The 7,621-nt window shown below is 35.0% G+C and overlaps 1 long non-coding RNA gene across 1 annotated transcript; it reads right to left on the reverse strand.

Annotated features, from left to right (window-relative positions):
• Nucleotides 1–267: 267 nt before the first annotated feature.
• On the reverse strand, nucleotides 268–6,144 carry LOC307130003. The gene is made up of 3 exons (XR_013816983.1): nucleotides 5,998–6,144; nucleotides 2,073–2,301; nucleotides 268–1,821 (listed from the first exon to the last, which is right to left on the reverse strand). It is a non-coding gene; the product is annotated as an uncharacterized lncRNA (long non-coding RNA).
• Between the last annotated feature and the right edge of the window lie 1,477 nt (nucleotides 6,145–7,621).

Here is a 7,621-nt window from a genome sequence, read left to right on the forward strand (position 1 = left end):
TGATTAAGAAGTATTTAATTTAATTCCCATTTAATTCATAGTCAGGAGGAAAGACTAAGAACAGTGTTTGATGCATATTATTCAATAAAGTATCAGGGTTATAATAGTTCACTATAACCATTAAAATTATTCATCAATTGAAATAAAATAAAATAAATGTTAACTGAAATTAAAAAAAATACTTAAACTTGATATACTATACTAACTTAAACAGAAATACAAAATATAAAATCTATACAGATGTATTTAAAAACAAACAAACAAAAAGTGAATTGAGTTCTCTTTATTTTTAATGTAAAAAATGACAAGTTTTGAAATGTATTCAAGTAACAGTCGGTTATGTAACGCTTAAATGCTCAATTAATGCATTACAATTTAACTAAACTCATTAGATTTGAGTCGACTAAAACAAAACAAAAATTCAAGTTACTAAAATATTATATGAATTCAAAATTAAATCAAAACTGGTTTCAAAACTTTTAATTTTGGTATTTCCTTGAGTAAAATCAAAGAATATGCAATGATTTTCACACAAATAATTAAATAAAGTGCCAATCCTGTGGCATTTCACAGCAACACTAGTTTATTTTTTAATGTTAGGTTTTCTGTCCCATGAAGTGCCTCGCTTCTCAGTCCTTCAAGTGGCAATTGAATATACAATAGTCTCAGTCTGAGGGAGAGTATAAAAACATCTCACTTCATTAAAAGCCACATCCAGATTATATACACAGAGTAACAGGAGGTGCAGCATGCTTTTAACCAATGAGACAGAGAGTACATCATTTAGCAGCTCATGGTCTAGGAATGCTAAACAAGCTTATCCTATGATCCTAGAGGACCCTATCATGTATTTCAAGAGAAAGCTGGGACCATAATCCTGGCTCCCCTTCTATCCTATTTGTTCCTTCTATGGGAATGATTCCTGTAAACAAACCATATATTCCTTTATATGCTGAGACCAGTATAACATCTTATCAGTTAACTACACATTTTCTTTATGTAAATCTCACATGATTTGCTTGAACGTTTTGGATCTGAAGAAAACATTTGCTCACTGTGACACAGAACAATGCTTTTTAATATGATTCACTAGATTACTTGAGTATCTAAAACTCTTCCCACACTGAGTACAGCGGTACAGCTTTTCTCTAGTATGAAGACGCTCGTGTGATCTCAGAGATCCAGACTGAGTGAATCTCTTGTCACAATATGAGCACTTGTAAGGTCTTTCTCCAGTATGAACTCGCTCATGTGATTTCAGGTGTCCAGACAGAGTGAATCTCTTGTCACAATATGAGCACTTGTAAGGTTTTTCTCCAGTATGAATTCTTTGGTGCTGTTTCAGATGGTCAGCTGAAGTAAAGCTCTTTCCACAGTCAAAGCACATATACTCTCTCACTTCATCATGTGTTTTCTGGTGCAGTTTAAAACTGTTCAGCCATGAAAAACTCTTTCCACAGTGCGAACACACATAAGGCTTCTCATCTGAATGAACTGTCAGGTGTTCTTTTAGAGTTGATGACGAAATAAAACATTTTCCACACTGATCACAGTTAAATGGTTTCTCTCCAGTGTGAATTCTCATGTGTGTAGTAAGGCTTCCTTTTTGTGAGAAACTCCTTCCACACTGAGTGCATGTATACGGTTTCTCTCCAGTGTGAATTCTCATGTGTCTGCTAAGGCTTCCTTTTTGCGTGAAACTCTTTCCACACTGAGTGCAGGTGTGCAGCTTTTTGGCTTTTGTTCTTTGAATTTTAAAGTTGTGATGTTCCTCCTTCACTTCCTTCAGTTCTTGTCTTTCCCGTTTCACTTCCACCTGGTCTAAAATACACATCAAATTAGAATCAGTTCAAGTGAACCCTGATTTAACAACAGAAAGCAACAGAGATCAGGTATCAGATCTTTCATGTGGTATTTTTGTTCTATATAATTTACTGTTAATGTAGTTAAAATATGTTTGCTTTCTGCTATATACAAGGTTATGATCATTTCTCTATCATTTATCATCAATATACTGCTTATTCACATCTACCAAAGCAGTTAACAATGAAGAATCAAGAATGGACACCAACCTGTTTGTTGCTCAGTATCTTCATGTTTTATTCTGGATGGATCTGGATAACTCATGTCTTCAATCTCCTCTTTAATAAACTCCATCTTTAACAGTCACAGATTTCAGCTGCTACACTGTTTGTCCTTCTCTTGTAGGATGATGTGAATATTCCCAGTATTTATTGGTGAATTGTTGTGGGAGGGGCTTCACTGCAGGTGGGAACTGTGATCACTGTGTTTTGATTAAATCTGCAATTAAAAAGAACAGGCCATAATGTTTAACTGAGCTGTTTTACTTAGTAACGCGTTACTCTAATCTGACTACTTTTTTCCAGTAACGAGTAATTTAATGTGTTACTATTTCCAAACCACTAATTAGATTAAAGTAATTTATCCAAGTCACTGTGAGTTACTATTTTTGTCATCTTCCTTAGTAAAAATATATATTTTTGCTAGGGCTGTGCAATGTTGAAGAAAAATGTGATATGCAATACCGTCATCCAATATTCGATATGCAATACGATATTGCTTTAAGTGTAAAATCTATTTAAATTATATTAAAACTAAATATTTAAAAACTGAGAATGATACCATTTATGTGTTTCACATTCTTTCTGGGAAAAGAAAGCATCGCTACAACTTCTTAAAGTGACCAGCAGTGTTTTAGCAAAAATATATGTCACAAATCTGACAATATAGTTTTAACATCAATGTAAACAAAAATCGTAATGCCAATATTTAAATACCAAAAACTCTTTGCTTGACTTGGTAATATATAGTTATATCGACCTAAATTGTACACTTTTCACAATGTTGAAGTAGCCTATTAAAATCATTAAAGGGTTAGTTCACCCAAAAATGAAAATTCTGTCATTAATTACTCACCCTCACGTCGTTCGAGACCCGTAAGACCTCCGTTCATATTCGGAACACAAATGAAGATATTTTTGTTTAAAGCTGATGGCTGAGAAAGGCCTCCATTGGCATTCAGTACACTTATACTCCCAAGACGGATAAAAGGCACTCAAAACATCGTTACAAAGTCCATCTCACCACAGTGACTCTACAATAATCTTACGATGCGACGACAATAGTTTTTGTGCGCAAAAAAAATCAAAATAACACCTTTTTCCAACTTGTTACTGCCTTCCGTGTGTGCCTCCACGACGCATGCGCGAGAATATGACGCAGATCCGGCGTTCGGACAGATGACCCAGAAGTGATTTGTTTACAATCAGAGGAAGACGCGCGTATCTCAGCTGTTGGATTCTACATTGATCGTGCTTTAGGTCTCGGCGTAGTGCTCAAAATGGGGTTAGAGTGTGCATTTCATGGAATCCCGAGCCCCGGCGCTACGTCATATTCTCGCGCATGCGTCGTGGAGGCACACGCGGAAGGCAATAACAAGCTGGATAAAGGTGTTTTGATTTTTTTTTGCGCACAAAAACTATTGTCGTCGCATCGTAAGATTATTGTAGAGTCACTGTGGTGAGATGGACTTTGTAATGAATTTTTAAGTGCCTTTTATCGGTCTTGGGAGTATAAGTGTACTGAATGCCAATGGAGGCCTATCTGAAGCCTTTCTCAGCCATCAGCTTTCAACAAAAATATCTTCATTTGTGTTCCGAATATGAACGGAGGTCTTACGGGTCTCGAACGACATAAGGGTGAGTAATTAATGACAGAATTTTCATTTTTGGGTGAACTAACCCTTTAAGATATTGAGTGCCATTGCGAAATGCATATCGCGATATGTACATTTGGGATATTTTGATAATTTCGATATATTGCACAGCCCTAGTCCCGGCTTAAAATCTGAATACCAAAATACGGCAAAAATTTTCAAAAACTAAAATATGAATAAAAATATTTACTTGGGCAAAATTGTATTGATGTTTTCAATGATGCCTACAAATATAGTGATAATTCTAAGCTAATTTACATTTATATGACAGAAACACTTTTGTCTCCAAATTGTGATTTCTCTAATGTCATTCCTGGATAACAGACATCAATGACCATTTCGGACCATAGAGCATTTTGGTATGTCATGTGACATAATATTGTATCAAAAAAAAGACCCTGAAGGACCCCACAAAACAGGCCAAATGCTGATATTCTGATATTTTCAGTCACTGGTGCACTTTGTAGCAATATCACGTGTCCTTTTGGATAACACTAGTAAAACATTTATAATGCATTTAGATTAAAAAACGATCTATTTGATCTAAAAGATTGCCTTAAAGTGATGATAGCTAAGTCGTAGTGTACCATAGGTGGTTAAGTTAGTGCCTGATAATAAAGATAAACATATTTGTTTTGTCATTCCTGGATAACAAAAAAACTCTGTTGACATGTCATCCGTTGTCAAGAATGACGTGTATAACAATCTAGTTTTTAATTAATATTTGTAAACTTTTAAGCAAAGTTATTATGAGGGATGAGCGAGACAAGTCGATTAAATGATAGCGCTGCTGCTAGTCGACTTGGAAAATACTAGTCATTTTTGTACATTTAATGTTTTGCTTTATATTTTTACAAAGGCAGCATTTAAATTACTGTCATGATAATGTTACATCTTAAAATTAATTTGTTATTTTGAAAAGTGTGTGTGTGTGTATATATATATATATATATATATATATATATATATATATATATATATATATACAGTGAGGAAAATAAGTATTTGAACAGCCTGCTATTTTGCAAGTTCTCCCACTTAGAAATCATGGAGGGGTCTGAAATTGTCATCCACTGTGAGAGACATAATCTAAATTTTTAAAAAATCCAGAAATCACAATGTATGATTTTTTAACTATTTATTTGTATGATACAGCTGCAAATAACAATAACTATTATGATAATTATAATGGTGACCATATCAGCATCTAAACAATAACGCTGTTCATTCTAAGCATGTACTGCAGTTTTGTCGTCTGCTGCTTTAAATTCTCCACCCAAAATACCCATCCTGATTACATCATTTATTTTGGAAAATAAAAAGTATTCATAAATATAGCTGCAAGGAGTCACTTTTGGAGGCAAGGGTGTCAGAAACAACGTGACAAACTCAACAAGCATTGCAGAGAGCATCAGAACAGTAAAATAAAGTGCTTATTATTTTTCAACATCTGCTTCTGCCGTCATTTACTTCAGGAATATTATTACAACTAATTTAATGATACAGACTAATACTAGAAACATTGCAATTATGGGAACAATGGCAATATTATCTCCCTTTTTGGCAAAATGTCATTCAGAGTAACACACCATGGTCATTCAGTGTAAAAATTAAACAATATTCTTATTCTAAACTGTAATCATTAAAACATATAAAATAATGTGATCGTACTAATTTTAATTTTATTTTAAATGATTTTCACTTCCTTACAAAAACGTCTTGCAGGCAAATGGGCCAAGTGGTTTGAAGGATAGTGGCAAAGTATAAAGATTAATAAATGACCATTAATTAGTATTTGTGGGCTGGACTTTGATACTTAAATAGAGTCTTTTAATATGTCATCAAATGATTCCTGTTTAACAATATGCCTAATAAGATTTTCTGATACATAAATATTGTTACACTGAATGACATTTTAGAGGGTGTCTTCTGTAAATCCTATAATTTTTAATGATACTTGCCTAAGCACACACAAGTGAATAGCAATGCAAACTAATATAATTTAACCCAAGAAAAGTTTAAAATAGTGTTAAAAATTAAAACCTATTTTTCTTTATATGTACAGTAGGCTATATGAATTGATACTGAATCAAGATCGAAATCGATATTTGTGCCAATCACCAGTTCTGTTGTATTATCGACTGAATGAGCGATTTGAATCATTGTTCTTTTGAATCGATTCTTTCGTCTGCAAAACAGTGAATTGCCCATTATTTCATACACAATATAAACAGATAGTTAGAGAAAAATGCATCTCTTACGTGTGGCAAACTGTAGTCTGGAAATATCCAGCATCCAACGAAAATACTCCACAACTGTCCTTCATTCAAACTCTCAGACGGTCGACCCTCATCGGTCTTCAAGCGTTCAGTGCTCGGCTGCTCGCGTCTCTTTTCTTCTACACATCCTCGAAACCACCAACTCTGTGTTTTATGGCAGGAAGGAGCGTTTGCGCCTCCTACTGGAGTATAGAGAATTTTGTGTATGGGAAAAAAAAGGAGAAATGCATAGGCACTTTAGTAATACACAATAAAAAAACAAAACAAAAAAACTATTCAAACCATAAAGAATGTGTATGGGGGGATTATTGTTTTAGTGGTTAAGCTGTTACCTCAGTGTTTGTTAGCAGTCAACAATAACGAATAAAATTAACAGACTAAGAAAATTATTTAAAATGTATCTTACGTCTTAATAACCTTATTAACCTATAAACTATGGCATCATTTCAAATTTAAAACCTTTCATAAAATGTTATAAATATCAGCTTAGATAATTGGAAAAACTTTTGTCCAAGCAATTTGTATATTCTCAAATGTCATGGTGGCTCAACTGCAAACATATGGCTCTTTTATTATGAATTGACAAGGTAATAACGTGATAATGAATCATCCAGAAGAGCTCAACAGATCCTTGTGTGAAAAGGTTTGTTGATCTTTCTCAAATACTGTAAAAACTGCTAAATTCATGCATGGGGTAGGTTGGTACACTTTCCATGTCATGTGGTACAACTACAGTAATATAGGTAAACATTGCACATGAATGCCCTCACATTTTGAAACTTGAATGCAATGAGCTCGTAATCACGACTTCAGAAATCGGAATTATCAAATTTCCGATAGCACGTGAAGGCAACATTAATAACAGAAAATTAACCTATAAACACTATGGCATCATTTTACATTTAAAACCTTTCATAAAATTGTATAAATATCAGCTGAGATAATTGGAAAAACTTTTGTCTAGCAATTTGTATATTCTCAAATGTCATGCAAACATGGATCTTTTATTAAGAAATTGAAAAGGTAAAAATATGATAATGAATAATCCAGAAGAGCTCAACTGATCCTTGTGGCCAGGGGTGTCGCACCCGTTGGGGATGTGGGTGTTATAAAACCCACACTTGTCCCGGTGAGAGCGCTTTAGGGATGCCACAATTCTCATTATAATATTAAACCGTTTGGTACGGCATTCACGGTTCAATACGCGCTTGTGAATTGCGTTGTTTTGTTTTTGCAGTGTGCCTGTGAGTCTATGCGCTGATATGAGCAAATATATGTGGAGACACTGCTGGTTCCCTCATGCATTGGACTCATCAGGCCCTGGAGAGACCATCCAAGTTGTGTGCAGACAGCAATGGGTCCTCCTATTGGGCCTTTGCGTATGGGCTGAATTGGAGTCAGAAGGTGGGGATTATCTGACCCGATAAGGAGAAATGGCTTTACCCTGTCCACAGGAGGCAGCGGCAGATCCTTCAGGTGTCGATAGGCACTCTGGAGGGCAGTCACTGGGTACTTATGTTCCTTATGGGGAAGGAACTGCTTGAGCGCCGCCGCCTGTTTCTTTGCCTCCAGGAACCTGTCGGTAACAGTGGTGACAGCGTCACCG

This window comes from Gobio gobio, assembly GCF_949357685.1.
Source record: "Gobio gobio genome assembly, chromosome: 8".
NCBI lineage: Eukaryota > Metazoa > Chordata > Actinopteri > Cypriniformes > Gobionidae > Gobio > Gobio gobio.